The 18,878-nt window shown below is 61.5% G+C and overlaps 1 protein-coding gene across 2 annotated transcripts in view; it reads left to right on the plus strand.

Annotated features, from left to right (window-relative positions):
- The first annotated feature begins 597 nt into the window (after window positions 1–597).
- The window catches only part of SLC45A4 (solute carrier family 45 member 4), a 46,481-nt gene continuing 28,200 nt past the window's right edge, over window positions 598–18,878 (plus strand). Inside the window, exon 1 of one of the 2 annotated variants that reach the window (XM_090283326.1) lies at window positions 598–660. The gene's annotated coding sequence lies outside the window, so the exon portion shown is untranslated. The remainder of the gene's footprint in view (window positions 661–18,878) is intronic. The other variant, XM_090283325.1, reaches the window with a different exon arrangement.

Below are 18,878 nucleotides of genomic sequence, written 5' to 3' on the forward strand. Positions count from 1 at the left end.
CCAGGCTGGTGGCGCTTGTCAAGGCCCTCTGGGTCCCTCTGCGAGGAGAGGCAGGGATCCGGGTGAGCCGGAGAGGGGCGGGCTGCAGGGTTCTCCCTCCCACGGCAGCAGAACGGGACGCGCTGGGATTCCGGGGTCAGGGCTCTTGGGTGGGGCGGCTGCTCAGGCCAGGAGGAGCCTGGGCTGGGGGCGCGCGAGACTGGGCTCGCGGGAGCAGGGAGGTGGGACGTGGGCAGGGAGGTGGGACGTGGGCAGGGGCGGGGCGTAGGCTAACGGAGGCGGGGCGGCGAGGTGGGCGGGGCGCCAGGCTGCCAATGAGCGCGCGCTGTGCAGGCCACGCCCCGGCCTCCCGCGGCGGCTGCTGCATAGTCATGAGCTCAGGCCGGCGCTGCGTCAGCGGAAGCGGCGCGCGGCGGCTGTTTCCGACCCGATAAAGCGGCGTTGTCCCAGCGCGCCGGCCGCATTCTCGCAGCGCTCCCTCCGCTCCCCGTGGCGAGCCGCCTGACCGCCCGGCCGGCCCGCCGCCGAGCAGCCGCCGCCGGGGCCCCGCCTCAGCCGCCGCTCCCGAGCGCCCGGGGCTCCGCGCCCCCGTCGCCCCCCGCCCCGCTCGGCCCGGCCCGGCCGCCCCGCCGCCCCCGCGGCCCCGGCCGGAGGAGACAGGTGAGCGGCCGCCTGCCGGCCCAGGCCCCGCACCTGGGCGGCCCGCACCTGGGCGCCCGGCACCTGCCGCCTCCCCACCCCCACCTCGGCGCGGCCGCGGCCCCTCTCCCGGCCTCCCTTCCTCGGGGGGGGGACCCCCACGCCCGGGCCGGACGCTGCCTCCCGTCGGGAGACCAGTCCCCATCCTTCGCTCCTCGCCTTCCCTCGCGGGGCTGCACCTGCCCCTCCCCGGGCCCGTGCCCGTGCCGTCCCGGCAGCCTCCCGGAGCACGCGGGCCCCGCCGCGCGGTGCGCACTGCGCCTTCCCTCGGACCTTGCGCCCCGCCGCCCCCCTCCGCAGCCCCGCCGCTTCCTCGGGGTCCTCTGCTCCCGCAGGAGGCGGCCTTTCGCGCCCGCGGCCCCGACCTGACCCCGCCTTCCCGGCCTGCCACCTCCAACTTCGGGGAGTTGAGCGCCGGCCCCCCGCCCCGAGCCCCGCTCCCGCCCGCGGTCTAGCGCCGTCCGCGTCCCGCCCCCGCCCCCAGCGCACGCGCCCCCCGCACGCGTAGCGGGTGTTTACACGCCTCGCGCCCCCGAGATGCGGTCTGGTCCTCCCTGCGCCTCGGAAGCCACCTTCACTTCCTGTGGTCGCGCGTGACCCCGCCGGAGAGCAGCCAGAGCCTGCGGAGCCCTCGCGGCTGGGGGCCTCTCGGCACCTTCTCCTGCCCGAGCTGCGTCCTCCTGGAGCTCTGGGGCTTAACCCGTTCCTCCCCAACGCGGGTCGCTCGTGATGGGGCTCCCGGGGAGCGCCCCAGCCCACGGCTGTTCCCGGGGAGGCATGTCGGGGGGCGGCAGTTTGGAAAGAAGCGCAGCCTCCGGGTTGCCCCCACTGGGCTTCTGGAAGGTCGGGGGGGGGGGTGGCCCGGGAGGCGTGGGAGGGGTCTCGTGGTCTGCCGGGGAGTGTGAGTTCTGGGGTGGGAGTGGGGGTTGGCCCCTTAGGTGACTCCAGCAAAAGGGGCCTTGCCGTTTGTTTATTGGGGTGTCTCCTCCCCCAGGGCCTGGGAAGGGAGCAGGGTTTAGAACATGAGTGATTGTCAGACTCTCAGCCCGTTTCTACTGGGCAAACCAGGCCGCGCTTCCCGGTGCAGGAGAGGGTGCCCTCCCTGCAGCGTCTGCCCCGTCCTCCCGGTGTGGCAGGGACCAGGGACAGACAGGCAGGGTCTCTCATCTCTTCTGATTGGTGCTTTTAGGAAAAAAACAAAAACAACGAAGAAACTTAAAAGCTGGAGGGTTGGTTTACTGACTAAGAAATGTAACAAATGGTTGGGCAGCAGGAGCCCCTGGCCTCCTTTAAACTCGTGTGGATAATTTTCTGCTAGATCTGAATGATGTAGTCAAGAGTAAGGGTCAGAGTTTACTTACTGCTCCTCTGCTCGGGAGAGGTTTTGCAGGATCTGCTAGAAGGTGGAGATGGGCCGAGATTGTGGCCTGGAGCAATGCAGGCCCCGGGTGGAATGACCCTGGTGTGATAAAGAACTTGAGTAACTTCAGCTGAGAGGGTGAGGAGACGCTGGGTCATCTTAAAAGGCCAGAATTTCAGCCCCATCGAGGCTATTGTTTTAGGGGCAGCAGCTGGAAAGAAAAGGAGTGGCTCAGTTGGGATGCATTTGAAATGCACATCAGGGGTTCGGTGCTGGTAGGTGTGGAGGTGGGGCCCGCCCTTGGGCTCCCTGGGGCCGCGCGAGCTGCCTGCTCCCCTGGCTGAGGTGCGGGCTGCAGCCTTGGCCCCTGTCGCAGCGTGAAAGCTGAGCAGGGATTGGACTGGGTGAGCTCCAAGGTGGTTTGCGGCTTTTCACATGCCAGGCTCTCTGCCCTCTGACTTTGCTCGCCGGAGAGGAGGGGAGGTGGGAAGGGAAGTGCCCAGGAATGGGACCCTGCCCTGTCCGAGCCGGGAGATGCAGGCCGCCTGACCGGTCCGCAGGCACGGGGCGGGGGGGCGGGGGTGGTGGGGGCTGCAGCAGCCGTGGCTCCCTCCTCCCTAGTGGAGGAAAGCCACCAGCGTTCAGGGTGGCCGTGTGGTCTGAGGGGCAGTGGGAGGAGAGTGGAGGGCTGAGCTGGGGTCCGGCCATGCTGTCATTTTCTGACCGTGGTGACCATTGGTGCGTGTCAGCCGTCTCTGGTCCCAGGGCCGAAGCCCAGCCCCATGTAGCCGACAGGGGTGGTTTGTGACTCACAGCCCGCGGGGCTGGCAGAGTGAGGGCCACTGGCGAGCGCTGTAGGTGGCAGGCAACCCCAAATTGCCGGTGCCTTCCTCGGAAACACCCCTGGCAGAGCCAAGCCTGTAATTTGTGGGGCTGGAATGTGCTGGAAGCTGTGTTCCTACTGCGGACAAGGAGGGTGCTGCTCCCCACTGGCCTCGTCTGGTTCCCCAGGTTTTTGTGATCACAACAGGGTCACTCTGATGAAGGTGTTTGGTCGACCCCCAGCCAGGAAACGCGAGAGCATTTTAGCTTTGCTGGGTGGAAGTCTGACCAGAGAGAAGGAAAAGGCTCCCAGGAGAAGAGCGGCCACATAGAAAGGAAGGGGTGGGAGAGGACCCCTGGAGCTAGCGCTCCTGAGGCAGAGGCCAGTCTGCGGCCCCTCCCCCACCATACCCAGACAAGGTCCCCTTGTTTAGGTTAGCTTAATTACTCCACCAAAATCAATGAACAAGGATCTTTTTAGACGTGGAACTTTCAAAATGTGCTTCAAGTGGCCTTTTTGCTCCCCTCCCTTTTCCTTAGGGTATCAAATGCTAAGCCTTTGTGAAATCAGGCACTTTCAGGGAACAGGGAGATGGTGGACCTTTTTAATGCGCAAGAAGGAAGTGTCCCTGCCTGCACTGGAGGGAAGCTAGCGAAGTGGCCTCGCTGGTCTGCACGGCAGCCATCCCACCCACTGCCATCTGGGTGCTGGTGGGGACGCTGGACCTGTGTGGCGGGGGCCTCGTGGTGTGTATGAACCGGCTTTCTTGGCGACCTGCTTTCAGAGCCGGCATTTTAAGGTTAGGACATGCACAGGCTTTGAGGACGACAGCACTTCCTGTGGTTTTGTTGACCATGCACTCCCCCAAGGTCCCTACGCCGCAGGGCAGGGAGCTTCGCCGGTCGCCGCAGTTACCTGTTGAGTGTGCTCATCTGGAGCTGAGCCATCACAGGCAGACCTCGGAGGGGTCGTGGCCTCCGTTCCGGACTGTCGCAATAAGGCGCATCGCCACTGTCCTGCTGCCGGAGCGTCTGTGGGCCCGCCTCTGTGAAAGTGCAGCATCCTCGGAGCGCGTGAAGCGCGGCCTGTGTGTACGAGTTTTCTGAGAGCTGGTGGGAAATGAAACGCTTGGAGGGGGAGAGGAGGGCTCTGAATACTCTGGCTGGCTTGGAGCCTGATGCGAAACAAAGGTCACACAGGGTGGGTAGCAGAGTGTTTTGCCCACCAGCCCAAGGCTATACCTGATGCCAGGCATTTGCCCCCGAGCCAGGAATGAGTGCTGGCTGTCCCCAGGCAGGTCCTCCCGCAGCCAAAGGGATTTGCAGAGCCTCTTCAGGTCATTGAGCGGAGCCTGGGGGAGGGGGGCGATGCTCAGCCCTAGGTCCTCGGCACTTCTGTGCTCCCAAAGCTGCTAAAGGACCTGCTGGCCGGGAGAGGGGAGCTGCATTCCTGAACCAGCGCCGAGAGGCTCGCTCTTCTGCCTTCGGAAAGGCCCTTCCGCCTGGGGACCTGCGGGGCTGTTGGCTTTTGCTGGAGGGCCTCTCCCGAAGTTTGCCTTGAATCGCGGAGCCAGTTGGCTTGGCTGGTGATCAGTCTTCCCATTTCCGAGCAAGGAAACTCTGGCGTGTAAAATACATAGCAGACCCGTAAAGCAGGTGCCGAGGAGGGGGACGCGGGCTGTGTGGCCCGGACACAGCGGCTGCTCGCTTCGCCATGCACATCGTACACAACTGGAAGCGACCACTGGTCGCGCCTGGCCCGCGGACAGTAAGTAAGGTCCTTGTTGCCAACGCCTTAGTCATTGTTGGAGGAAAGTGTACTTGTCCAGGAGAGTATGATTTTTGGTTTGGAAAGAGAAAGGAATATTTTCCCTGAGTTATTTTGAGGGACGGTTTTGACGCCTCCCCCCCCATGCAGGAGGGGCCCTGGGGGGCACCCCCCGGGCGGGGGAGAAGGCAGCGCTCTTCGCCTCGCCCCTGCGACGTTCGGTATGGCCGTTTCAGCGCAATGCGCCCTAAAGCAGCCGTCCTCACCTGTTTTGTTTGTAAAGATTTTATGTGTGTTTTTAGAGGGGGGGAGGGAGGGAGAAAAGTGTCAGCCTGTTGCCTCTCCCATGCGCACCAACCCTGCCCCCAGCCCAGGCATGTGCCCCAACCGGGAATCAGACTGGCGGCTTTCGGATTTGGGGGACAGTCCCCGACCCACTCAGCCTCACACACAGGGCGCGCTTCACATATTTTTGCTCATGTTCTGTAAAATGACTAAAAACTATGAGCACAGTTTCAAGTTGATGTCTAAACGTTTCTTTGCTAATTTTAAATAGCCATAAAAGATGTAATTTCTAGAATGTTGTAAATATAGACATTTAAGCTAACTATTCCATTGCTCTCAAAAGTCGCCAGTGTGAAACCCCGTGACTTGGGGCCCCCAGCACCCTTTTAAAGATGTGTTGTAACACACACATGCTTACCTTTTCTTCCTGAGCTTCCACGTTTGCTCCGTGTTCCTCATGGAATTTTATTCTGATGTTATGTGGCTTCGTACTTGAAAGTCTTATTGATCAGTCTTCACACTTCTCTGTGACGCACAGTGATACAAACCGCAGTTCAGACCCTGCGACGGCGGCACGCCACCGTGGGTGTCACCAGCGCAAGCCTGGGGAAGGCGTGCGAGTGCGGCCTGGAGCGGAGGGGCCAGCAGTGCTCCCGTGAGTGCGCCTCCCAGCAGGGCCGTTCTCACCACATGGAAGGCGGGACCCTCTGCCAGGACGCTTTGCTCCCGCATCGGCTCCTCCGAGGCACACCTGTGATTAGTCACTAACACGCAGGGTGGCAACACCCTGGATGGGGCTGTGGCTTCAGGAGCTGGGCGGGGGCCCGTGGAAGGTGCCTGGATAAGAAAGGGAATGACTGAGCTGCCCTTGGTGCCACGGCCCCCCTGTTTCTGGAACTTTACAGGTGAGGAGCACTTTCTGCCAGTTAAGGAGGGAGGGGGCGTGGGAAGGCGAGCCTGGGTGGGGCTGGACTCCCAGCACGGGGGCCGCGTGCAGTCCAGGCACAAGGCAGCAGGGTCACGGGGGTCTGTAAACCAGTCTGAGTGCCCCCACCTGGGAGCGTGTGCGGGCCTTGGAAGCTTCGCAGCTGGGAGCGCTTTCCAGGCGCTGCCTCACCTCCCCTGGTGGGTGGGGGCAGGGCACCGCCACCCTGACAAATGGGCGCCTCCCTGCCACTCCGTGTCCGTGACAGTGCACGGCATATTTTCTCAGGGCGCTGTGTTAAAGGGTGGAGGGGGATACATTTCATAAACGTGTGTGTTTCCATGAGCAGCAATGCAATTTTATGTAGCTGAGTTAAAATTTATGCCTGTGGAATTGTGCCCTGAGCTAAATTGTCATGTGCTGGAAAGATGGGTTTGAAGTGGGGACAATCCTGGGCCTTGGTATTGGATTCAGGACAGGTTCTCACCTGCTCTGCTGGTCTCCCTCCTTGAAGCAGCATTCTGGGGGTGAGCGCTGTGTGGCCCTCTCTAGGGAGGGGCGCTGGGGTGGTGAGAGGCCCCGGGGCTTTGCCCAGGCGGGGTCTCTCCCTGGAGCCACCCCCTCAGTCCAGCCCAGTGCGGTGCGAAAGCAGGCTGCCTGCCCACCTCTTTGGCTTTCGGTCTTGCGGGCCTGCTGGAAGTTTTATCTGCCTTCTGTCCTTGGGCTGGCCATTAAGAATCCACTTAAGAATGTGTCACCGTGAATTTGGACAGCAAGTATTTGAGGACAAGACACGTCCTCGGACTGTGAGGAGGGCCCTTATTCCCAGAGGTCGGGCAAGTGAGGAGCTGCTTCCATGTCCCATGCTGGGCTTCTGTGGTGTCCCTGGACAGGGAATAGAGCACTGGGCCAGCCAGCGAGGCCCTGCACTGCCCGGGGGGCGGGGGTGGGATGTAGCCCTAAAGATGTCACTGCCATTGGTCCCTAAAGCACAGCTCCTTAGTCATAGCCTCTTGGCATTTTGGACCTTGATGCTAACACAAGGTTTCAGGTTCCTTTATTTATTTAGTTAGTTTCTGTTTATTTTTAGAGAGAGGGGAAAGGAGAGAGAGAGAGAAACATCACTGTGTGGTTGCCTCTCATGCCCCCAACTGGGGACCTGACGGTGCAACCTAGTCATGTGCCCTGACTGGGGATCGAACCAGTGACACTTGGCTCACAGGCCAATGATCAATCCACTGAGCCACCGCAGCCAGGGCAGGTTTCAGGTTCTTAAAGGCTTAGGGAGAGGCCAGGGCTGCTGAAGGAGACCCGGCACAGGGGACTCTTGTCCTGGGCTCTCCAGCCAGTGGTGCTGCCTGGATCAGGAGCCCTGGGAAGGAGCTGGACTGTGTAGAATAAAGCCGTTTGCACCCCGAGCGGGGAGTCGGTCCCCTCCGCCCTGCACACTGCTACCCTCTGCTGGACGGAGCCACGTCTTTGGGGCCGCATCCCGGCCTCCAGCCTCCTGCGCCCCCCCCCCCCCCCCCCCGCGAGGGCAGCTCTGATTCTGTGCTGGGTGGGTTGTGGAGTCCAGACTGTCTGCTCTTTGATTTGTCAGCTGGGGCTCATGCACCTAGTGGGGCAGGGAAGGGGAGCTCAGGCCTTCAAATCACGTCCAACTCACCCTAGAAGTGTTTTTAATTCTTTGGAGGGTACGGTGGGGCCCTGTGCCTTCTAGGCCTCAGCAGAAACGCTCCAGAGCCCGGCCTCGTACGGAGAGCGTTGACGCTCTGGCTGGGCTGCCCCTGGCTCTGTGTCCTTGGCCTAGAAGCTGCCCACTGATCTGAGCTTCAGCTTCTGTGCTGCAGCCTGGAGAGCGTAACGCGTGTTTGTTCCTGGCACTTAGCATGCCCTGAGAAATAGCCCAGAGAGAAAAGCTGGGTTTTGTAGGTGCATTGAGAATGTTTTTGCGATTGGAGATATTATTGTCTTTTCAACGCTGCGACTGTGTGCAAACTGTTGGTAACTTCCTAAAAGAAGTGATGTTTAGCACTAATCAAATGCAGAATAAAATTGGGAGCATGTTTTCAACAAGTCACAAACTAGCTGGTGGTGGTTATACTAAGAATTCAAAACTATGTGAGAAGAGACGGAAGCGTCCAGCAGTGTCGTGGGAGCCAGGTGACTGTCTGTCCCCAGCAGCTGGCCCTCAGTGGCATAGTCAGCCCGCTGGTTATCGGTCTGTCCTCGGTCCCCCTGACAGTTGGAGCAGCTTCGGCGGTGAGGCTGTGTGCCGATAAGAATGCTGTGGATGATGTCAGTCTGTGGTTGGGAGGCTCAGATAGGTTTTTGATTAAGTCTTGTGGGAGAGCCTGGAAGCCGACGAAACGCGGGCCGTGGTTTCTGCCGGCCCACGATATGGTTTTGGAAAATAGTTTTCAACCATTTTCCTGTGGATTTCCTCATGATCCCTCAGAACCTGGTCCATCTGGGGATTGATCCCTGCCCACACAGCCCTTCCTCGGCTTGGAGCCCGTCAGCCTTGGGCTGGGATCCCAGCCACCCGCCCCCCCCAGCAGTACCGCCTTCTCCCGGCCACAGATGCTCCGTGTGGCTGGAGGGAAGTTCTTGCCGCTCTGCGAAGTCCTGGGTGCACTTGACCCTTGTAACCAGGGGCCAGGGGGCCAAGTAGGCTGTGGACACAGCGAAGACTCCGAAGGGAACAGTGTCTGAACCTCTTACAAGACCATCGCCGTGGACTGCCCATCCCCGGCAGCGTGTGCTGAACGTGGGGGGACACTGGTGATGAGCTCTGATGAGCTGAGTCTCCCTTAGAGCCCGGCGGCTTTGTGCTGGGGTGTTGCTGGGCCTGGGTGTCATCTCTCCTCCTCGAGTGTTTCTGGGGTCCTCACAGCCCCCCAGGAATCCCACGGGTGCTGCATCTTCGACAGACACCTGTGAGTGCGCAGTGGGGCCAGGCTTGGTGGCAGCCGCCAGTTCGATTCCGGGTGGACCGGATGGCCCGCTGCGCGCTCTGAGCTGGAGTGCAGATGAGAAGGCTGTGGCCTGGAGGCCGCCAGGGCTCCACCCGGAGCTCTCTCTCCGGGGGGGCGGGTCTCCGCCGGAAAACGTCCTAGGGGCCGGGAGAAGCACAAGCAGCTCCCGCCTCAGAAGAGGCTCCAGAGTGGTGGTGCCACGCAGCCTGACCTGCAGGGACACGCACCACCTCCGCGGTGGCTGAGGCTGTACAGGGAGGGAGCAGGCCCGCGGGGACCTGCAGTGCTGTCCGGAGCCCAAGCAGGGTGCTGCGGGCTGTGCTGAGGGCAGCGGGTGTGGAGGCTGTGACCCTGGAGCCTGGCCTGCGGGCTCAGGGGCCTCCTCGGCAGGCTTGGCCCTGCCCGCTTCTCTCTGCGACAAGCTGGTCTTAAGCCTCCAGCCATGATTTCTCAACTTCTTTCCAACCCATTTCTTTCTTCTGCAGATTTTCACCCCAGGAAGATCTTGTCGAGATTTTATTTTTAATTGCAGAACTCTTAGACATGCAGTATTCATTTCCAAGCATAGCTCCCCCATGCCCCCCATGAAGCGCACAGGGGACAGGCACACTGACTGGCGGCAGGGCGCCAGTGGTCTCAGCGGAGCCTCTGGGAAGCGCGGGCAGGTTTTCCGCTCGCCTGTGGGCGCGAGATAAGTAGGTGGCCGTCTTTACAGTGAGCTGTTCGTTTGCATTAACGAGGCGGACCGTGCCGTGCGTGGGGAGTGGCCTTCTCCATTCCGTCTTTGCACTGTCCCCCAGGGGCTGCATGCAGTGCTTGTCTGATGCCCACGTGGAGTTTGTCCCTCAGGGCGCGCGCATCTCTTGTCTGAGGGTCCTGGTGGCCAGGATCTGCATGTATGTCCTGCTGTCTGGCAGCTGAGAATCCTGTTCAAGGCTGCTGGTTCCAGACTCGATTTGATGGCAAACTGAGGATTTCTTGAGCTGGCCCTTCATGATTGTGTAGAGGTCGCGGTTTTGACCCCTGACAGCTTCAGCGCCCTGTGTGTCAGTGCCGTGGAGGGTCGCCCTCACTGTATCTGTGGCATCCTTCTGTTGCCAGGAAGCAGATGGCCTCTGTGAGGAGAACGGGAGAGTGGGAAAGGGCGACCCGAGGGGGGCGGGGTTCATGAAGGCCGTCAGCTCAGCTTGGAGGGCCCGGGGCTCGAGCAGGCACGGAGCCCTGGACAGAATGGCTGTGGGCGGGGTGACCTGGCGGGCCTCCTCTGTCCTGCCCTCTGCTCGACCGCCCAGCGCTGGCCAGGGGTGCGTGTATGTGGGGCCTGCTGGCCGCCTGGCCTGGTGTCCTGTTTGGTGGGAGCAAGTGGCTGTGGGTTTTTGGTGACTTGGGGTCTTGAAGAGGTGGCAGGAGGGAGAAACTGCATTGGCCACCGGAGCTGAGAAACACAGCTGTCGCCGTGCGCGGGGGCGTTCAGGTCACACGTGCCACTTTCTCCTTCCCTGGGGCCCATTGTCTCCCGGGCAGCCTTGAACTGGCCTGAGGGCAGCCTGAGCGGCCGTCACCGTGGGGGCGGCAGCAGCAGCAGCAGCGCGGTGAGGGCTGCAGGCGCGGCGGCCTCATTTGATCTTGTCTGAACCCGATCCCAGCGCAGGGCTGAGGGTGGAGGCGGGCTCTGGGGAGGTGCCCCTGCCCCCAGCCAGAGGGTGGGAGGCCGTGCCCGGACCCCGTGTACACGCAGTGTGCTGATCAGATTAAGGTCTTATCTGCAGCGTGGCTCCTGTCTGGTTATGAAACGTGAGACCCACATGTGGCTGACCTGGTTTCTCCCTCCCTCCGGCGGCGCTCTGCAGCTCGGTCTGTCCTGGGTTCCTTTTCAACACGAGCGAGCTAATGCCGCGTGCAGGAGGCTCAGAGCAGGCTTGTTAGCGCCTGGCGGCCGCCGCCACCCACCTGCGTTTCATTTCACAGAATACCAGTTATTTTACTTGAAATTTGTCCTTCCTTTTGTACATTTCCTTTAGGTTCAGTTCTAGAAGTAGTGGCTTGACCTTTGGTTTCTGATGTTACTGTTTCGTGAGGCCCAGAAAGTTCTCAGCTCTGTGATAACTCGGGCTGGCCCTTAGGCTTTTCCCTAAATTTAGAACCCGTCTTTCTATTTTTTTTTTACTTGCCTTTGTTTGTGTATGAACGTAAATCGTTCAACTCAGTTCTAAAGGAAACTACAAAAGGAAGAACTGACTTTGAAAAGTATGAAAAGATGACATGCTAACCATCTCAAGGCAGAAATCCCTGTACCTGATCTAGTGACCTGGGCACGCCCCTCCTCCCCACCTCTCTACCTGGGCATCTCTGACCTGTTTGGGTCATGGATTCCTTTGAAAATCTGGAAGCTCTGGGCCTCTTTCGTGCAAAAATGCCGAAGGATCCCATTTTCTGTATACTTTGAGGCATGTTCATGGGTCTTCTAACACCCGCGCAGGGATGGTCCTCCCGCTGAAGGGCCCTGCCCTGGACCCCGCGGGGCGGGCCGCCAGTGGGCCTCGTGGCCCTGGAGCACCGGAGCTTGGCGGCTGCTCCCGGAGCAGGTGGACCGGGCTGGCCCCTGAGGAGCACATTAGCGAGATACCCCAAGGAGGGGGTTCTCTGGGTTCCTGGGCGACCATGATGAGCAGCACCTGCCTGAGGGCCTTGGGGCATCTGGCCCAGGCTCGCTGCAGTGCCCTCATGATGGTGACATTGAAATGCTCCCGTTTATGTCGTGGGAACATGTAGGGCAGTGAGAGCCACAGAGAGGGCAAGCTGTCCAGAAGGACTGAGCAAGGTCACTTTGAGATAAGACTTGCGGGTGGCGAGTAGAATTCCGGATTCTGCGCCTGCCGGGCAGACATGGCACTTGGCTGGCTCCTGACTCAGGGGAGCTGGGGGGTCTTCGGGAGGCCCGCTGGGCCCTGAGTCTGTTGCCCTGCTGTGGCTGGAGGGCCCCAGGCTGCCAGTTCTCTCCAGCGTTCACCACCAGCCTCCCTGGAGGCAGCCCCTCTGCAGAGGCCACAGGCACAGGGGACCCGCAGGTCTCCGCCACATGGCACTTGGTTCCTCTCAGGGGACCAGGGATCCTTTCCTGCTTGTCTTCCCGGGGTGCCAGTGGCAGGCTTCCTGGCCCAGTCCAGCTCTTCCAAGCCAGGAAAACCCAGCGTCCCGCACTCTTCCAACAAAGAGGGGCAGCTTTGGTGGGAAGGGTCCCTGTTCCTGACGCTTCTCGGCAGCCTGTCTGTTACCTGTCTTAGCCCCAGCAAGCACAGACCTCGTCCTGATGGGAAGTCACGAGTGCCCGTGTCACTGTGGGCCTGCACTTTCCCCTGGTGGCACCCATTGCACCTGGGAGGTGAGGTGAGGACGTTTCTAACCTGAGGTGGTGCGTCTGGCCAGGTTTGAGTTTCTTCTGCTAAACACAGCCGCACAGCCCCTCGCTCTGCGCAGACCGCGTGTGCGCTCGCCGCCCCGGCCCTCCGCCTTCCTGCTTGCCGACTCCTGCCCTGCAGGGCCTGCTGCCTGCCTGCCTGACTCCTTCCGCCGAGCAGGCCGGAGACTCCCCCAGCCCCTTCAGTCTGGCTCATCGGATGATTCAAACGATACGCGGTGGAGGAACAGGAGAAAACCAACTTTTAATACGTGTGCACAAGGGATTCACATGAGCATGGAAATTCAAAAACACAGATGCAGACTTGGGCATATATGTCATTTTGGCCACAGGAGAGTGGGGGATGGGGCCTTAGCTTTCACAAGCAGAAGTGGGCCATTTACAGGCAGCGCAGAGGGTGGCCCGCACGGTCCCTGAAACGATGGGATGGGCGGCTGACGGGCCCCTGCTTGGGCCCTTCCTTCCGGCCTCTTGCTGAGGTGGAAACACTTCAGGTGATCATGCTAACAGTCCCTTCCTGAAGCAGGTTTTCTATCTGAATCTCTTTTAAGAAGGAAAGGGGGTTTTCATTCAGCTGGAAATAATCTGCATACCAAGGTGGCACATTCCTGGGTCGCTTGACACCCACACCACAAACAAGACCAAGGGGGCTCGTGCCCCTCCCTTCCTATTCCTGCCACCTGTCCCCGCCCCGAGGTGACACCGCGTTAACCAGTTCTGGGAGAAGTGTGCCATGCTGGCCGTGGGCCTGTGTCCTCGGCCCTTTGTGCCACGTCCTCCCCTGTAACTTGGTCAGGCTGGAGGTGACACGCGGAGGTCTCCAGCCGCAGCTGCTCCTGCAGGAACCTCAGCGCTCCTGCTGTAGTCCTGGAGCTCCCGGAGCGGCTGCAGCTCGTGTCCTCGGGGACCGCGCAGCTCCCATGGGGCAGGGAGGGCTTTCTGCGCTGGGGGAGGGCAGAGGAGGTGGAGCGGGAGGCGGCTGCTGGGATGCTGTTCCTACACAGGCTGCGCTGTCCGGAACCGTCGTGAATCGGGGGCCGCAGTGCACCAGCGCGTGGCGCTCGTCCCTGTCCCTCGGGGGTGCCAGCCGGGTGCCTGAGGGGCTCGTGAGCAGTCGCGTCCCTGGCAGAGGAGGGCGCGGGGCAGAGTCGGGTGCTGGGAGCAGAGGGGGGAGCTGTCAAAGGAAGTGGCCCTGGCCTGAGCAGCCTGGTGTGACCCGTTCGTAGGCGAGACCGGCTGGGAGAGCAGCGGCGGCCAGGTCCCAACCTCGTTGCCAGGCGCCTGCCCGGAGCCCTGATGCAGGTCTCCCTCCTGGGCTGTGGCGTCCCCGGCCCAGTGGCCTTTGGCCCAGTGGCAGCCTGCTGGTCTCGAAAAGGGCACTGTGGTGACAGGTGGCACAAGGAACCTTTAATGGTATGAGCTTTTTTCTTTTCTTTTTTAAATTTATTTTATTTGTAGAGAGAGGGGAAAGGAGAAAGAGAGGGAGAGAAACATCACTGTGTGGTTGCCGCTCACTCGCGCCCCAAACTGGGGACCTGACGTGCAACCCAGGAATGTGCCCTGAGTGGGAATCGAACCAGCGACACTTGGCTCAGAGGCCGACGTTCAACCCACTGAGCCACGGCAGCCGGGGCCTAATTATTTTCTTAATAGACTTACCAGGTGCCTGCAAGAAAACCTCTGTAACCAAATACATGAATGATTTTCGTATTTGTTACTTACTGCGTTTAATTGGTTGCTCAGCCAGCTAGGCCAGAAGGCCAGCGTCCTGGCCGTGGGACTGTCTATCTGGGGAGGAATGGCAACCCAGGTGTACCGTGCGGGGCTGGAGGAGGGAGGCCCGGGGACGCGGCCTGTTCAGGGCAGGCGGGCCCCACTGTCCTTGCCCTGCATGCAGGTGTTCTCTCCTGAAAACGCCGTTATGCACCCAGGTGACCTCACCTGCGAGGCCAGCAGGGCAGCTGAGTCATGATGCTGTAAATTACACCCACGAGGAAGCCGGCTAGTTGTGGTTACGTCTTCTCCCTGTCCACAGCAGTCTTGAAGGAAGAGTGAGGAGTGCGGACTTTACAGCCTGTCTGTGACCGACTTCCCACCGGCCCCGCGGGCCTTTCTCCTGGCGTGTGGTGTGGTCTTCAGGGGCAGGATTGAACCTTGTGGGAGACGAGGGACCGGTGCTCAGTTCCCACCTGGCCTTGGGCTCCTGCCTCCCTGGACGGTGTCCTGGGCGCCCTTCTAACTGAAGGGAGAGCTCCACGCAAACAGTGCTGACACGGCGTTGACATGGAAGTGTCGCGTTGGCTTAGCTGGGCTCCGTGTTGGTGCAGGTGGTTTGTGAAGGGCAGCTGCTGCCTTCCTGGGGGTCAGGACTCACGGGCAGGCCGAGGGCTGCTGTCCCGGGACCACCAGGGGTCTCCTGGTGCCCTGCAGGGACGCGCAAGGCCAGACTCCCAGCGTCCCCTGTCCTACCTGTGCCTCGGTGGGAACGCACTTTAAGCAGCCACTCTGCTTCTGCTCCGCTGCTGTGGAGAGGATCGCAGGTGACCTGGGTGGAGACACGCTTAAAAGTACAAGTAAGGCATGGCTGCAGGCACGCGTGCCGGCCTCACCCGGTGAGCCGTGCGGGGTGGGGGCTGTGCCTCGGTTGTGAGCTTCATGGGGGCGCAGAGGGAGGGGCCCCAGCAAAGACGGGCTGGCCGCTGTGCCAGAGCCCCCACAGCTCCTCTCTTCTGTTCCCGGGTCCCGTCTCTAGCAGGAGGAGGGGAAGGAGGAGAGGGACCCTGAGCTCAGACCCGCCACCCTGCAAGCTGGGCGAGCGTCCCAGCGCAGGTGGTCCCGGAGGGCCAGAGCCAGGCCTGTCTCCCTCACGCCTTTTTGAGGCAGCTCCCTCCCAGGAGATGTGGGGCGGGGTCAAGGCATGGTTCGGGCTCCCAGCAGGTAATGGGGGAGTCACCAGCGACCCCCCACTGCCCTCCCTGCGTGTGACAGCCCCTATGGGCAGTTGTATCCTAAGAAGCACTGTCTTGGAGACAGCCAGCTTATGGACAGACATAGGATAGGGGCTTCTGTAGGCACTGAGGGTGGTCCCTCTGAATCCTTGCTCAGACCCATTCCTGGGCACCTTCAGGGGTTCCCTGGGGAAGACGAGGCCTCAGGAGGAGGGTACAGACCTGCCGGGCTGCTGCTCCCCCGCTTGTCAGTGTTCTGGGCCGACTTCTGCCACAGGCTGTCTGCCTCCCCATCTGTCCATCTGTCTGGTCACTGTGTTTTCCCACCTCTTCTGTCTGCTCAGCCTCAGGAAACGTCTTCCCATGCCCAGGGGTCCTGGCCGGAGTGCTGGCCTCCCAGTGTTTAGAGGTGAGTCTGTCTGAGGCAGATTGCTTTGGTGGGAGTGTGTGTCCTGTCTTCCCAGGAGGTCCCCCTGCGGAAGAACAGGCCACAGCGAGGCCTGTACCCCTGCGTGGTGGCTCAGTGACGGGCACTGAAGCTTGCACAGATGTGTGTAGCTGGGGGAAGAGTGGGGGCCGCCTGCACTCCAGTGCAGGTGAGGCTGGCTGCTGCACAAGGCCGTGGACTTGGCTTAGATGCCACGCGGAAGCCTGTGGGGCATCGTGACCCACGGAACGCTGGTGGTGGCATCGAATTGGGTGGCTCCGTGGCTGCCGTTACAGAAGACGTCGGGGCCGGGGACCACGCAGCGAAGGCAGGGCCTGGCATTTCCTTGCCACTCACTGAGCAGTGGCCATGGGGACGGCCCCCTTTCTGGTGCTGCGCAGCCTCTGCAGGACACCTGTTCTCCACGGTGACCTCGCTGGGGCCCCGGGTGCTCTGTGGGCGGTTGTTTCCCAGGTGAATGGTGCGGGGTGGGGCCACCCCGGGAGGACCTGCGCTCCCTGACCTGCGAGCGCTTCCGCATCTCAGCCTTGCACAGGGCGTGGGCAGGCAGGGCCGGCACACTGCTGGGTTTGGTTTGACGCCCCCAGAGAGCTCTGTTATAACCAAATAAACAAAATAGAGTTGCTTTGGGCTGCTGGCCAAATGAGAAATATTTTGTATCTGGTGACCTTTTTCTCTGGGTTACCATTCACTGTGGAAGGTTTTGACCCGTATTCCATTTCAGAATAGGAGGAACAGCTTATTTTTCAGAGCGGCAAATAAGGAAAAGAATGAAGTATCTTGGAGTCTGTCTCCAGAGGCTCCCCTGGGAGGAACGTTTTTATAGACACCAGACGTCCTCCCAGCCCCAGCCAACTTTCCATCTCGAGGTGGCGGGGGAGTGCCCAAGCCGGCCCCTCCTCTCCCGGCTGGAGCGAGGGTTCACGTCCGGGAGCACACCTGCACTGGGACCCTTGAGCCCTGCCGGCCCCAGGAGTCCTCGGGCATGGCAGGTGCTCTGGGGACCCTTGCAGACCTTGGTGTGCTGTGACCCGTGGCAGATCACCGGCATCATGGAGCTTCAGGGCCCAGTGCTTGTAGGCGCCGTCGAAAGCCAGTGAGGAGCACGCTGCTCAGCAGGTGGAGCTGGGGCGACCAGCAGCAGGACCTTCATGGCTTCCGTGGTCTTGTGAGGGCGCAGACCAAGGAGCAGGCATGATGTTACAGCTGAGACTCTGCGTTACTAGGGCCTGGCCTCTGGTTTGCTGCGGGGCCTGTGAAACACAGTGCCCAGGGCTGTCCCTTCTCCACCACCTCCGGGCTGCCACGGGGCTCAGACCGGAGCCCAAGCAGGCCTTGGCTGTGTCTGCGGCCACCTGTCTTCTGTGCCTTCAGGCCGCAGGGCAGTAGCCGGGGAAAGTCCTGGAAGCTTTGTGCTTGAGTAGCGGAAGCTTGCTGGCTGACTGCCCTCCCTTTGGTGCCCTTCGCCTCAGGCCTCCTGGGACTGCCCTGAAGTGGAGGTCGATGTTGACGCCTGGATTCGTGGAGAAGTGGAGACACTCTGTGGGCGTTGGTGTTGAGAGCTTTCTCCTTCGGCCGCCATTGGGCCTTCCACATCCACCTGTCCGGGGCTCTGGGTGGGAGGGATTCTCCGGGCACTGGGCCCAGCCTGCTTGGGGGCTCTGCATCAGCTCAGGACGGGTGTCATGGGTGGGGTGAGGCTGGGGCACACTAGTGAGGCCCTGCAAGCTGTGGGCACAGCAAACAGTAACAGAGCGGACATTCCAGGGGTGGTCGAGCTGGTTTATGAACCCTCTGTGCCCGTGGCCTTGGCCAGAAACACCCACTGGGCACCAGGCCTTGGTGGGGGCCAGCTGGCAGGTCTGCTCAGTGTCGGGTGCGGGCCCCACCCTCTGGACTGTGCAGAAGGCCGGGCGAAAGTCCCACAGACCCTATTCTGCCACCTCCAATTCCAGCCTTGCCCAGCGTGTCCCGGGCGCCGTGGCGCGAGGGGATCTTGGAGCTTCGGGAGAACAGTAAACCAGCTTGGCCCCGCGCCTGTGGCCGCTTCTCCCACTCCAGGCAGCACAGCAGACTGGGCGGCGTTCCTCACACCTCCGAGGCTGCCTCTGCTGGGGCTGTGGGGAGCTGTGGCCTTGGACCACAGCAGGGCCGGGGCTGTTTTGGGGGGGGGGGGAGCTGGAGCAGAAGGGGCTGAGCTGGGCACAGACTCCTGGGTGCCCGCCTGTCCTGGCCACCCTTGTGCTGCGGGCAGAGCAGCCGGGGGCCTCAACGGGACCGTGTCACTGGGCACAGGCGCGGCGTGTGGCTGACTGGCAGGTTCTTGCCGGCACATGCGAGCCCTGCGGAATGGCTGCCGGTGCGTTTAGGGCGCCTCCTTCATTCCTGGTCAGGCCCGACAACCAGCTCTCAGGAGCTTTGCGGGCGTCCCAGCAGGGGGCCACGAGGAAGGCTGGAGAGGCCCGTGTCAGGGTCACTTGCCCAGTGCCCTTGTCATCCCCGTGTGGTTCGGGTGGGGCAGGACCGTCTTGGAGCCCCTCCCAGTCTCCTTGGTCTTTGACCTGGAGCCTGGTTATCGCAGGACGATGGTCCCGTGCCCAGAGGAGTTTCACTTCTGTTCCTGCATTTGCTTCAGGCTTCTGCGCTCCTGCCCCTCCCTCTGCCTGGGGGCCCCTCCCAGCCTCCCCACCCTGGGTTTGCTGCACAGTGCCCCACCCAGGCTGGCGCATCCCCCGCTGCCCATGGTGTGTGTCCCCATCGCCAGGCAGTGCCTCCCACAGTGCCTGGGCGTCTGAGCGTGGCCACCTCTGTCCCTCAGCTCAGCTTCCTCTGGCTTCATGTTTCGGTGAGAGGGTTCCCTCTAACCTACTCTCAGCTTTCGATGCCCTAATTGGGGGACCCTGTCCCAGATCATGAAGTGCTGCCTGGCGTGTTTGCCAGTGCCCCCCGCAGGCGGGCAGGGGCTGTGCTGTCGGAGCGGAATGAGCTCGGGACTTGTTAGTGGCAGAGCAGGCTGCACGGAGTTCTGGTAAAAGGAGAAACACTCATCAACCTCAACTTTTGTTTCTCAGAAAAAAGGATCCCTGTTAGCAGGGACCCGAGGTACTCATCACACCAATGGTGTCATCATCACTGAAGGACCCTTTCTCCCGGCCCTCGCACAGCATGAGAGCTGGTCCGGTGGCCTCGTCCCCTGTGAGCCTGCTCCACTCCTCTGTGCTGTTCGT

This window comes from Furipterus horrens, unplaced genomic scaffold (assembly GCF_987537825.1).
Source record: "Furipterus horrens unplaced genomic scaffold, mFurHor1.1.pri manual_scaffold_7, whole genome shotgun sequence".
Lineage (NCBI taxonomy): Eukaryota > Metazoa > Chordata > Mammalia > Chiroptera > Furipteridae > Furipterus > Furipterus horrens.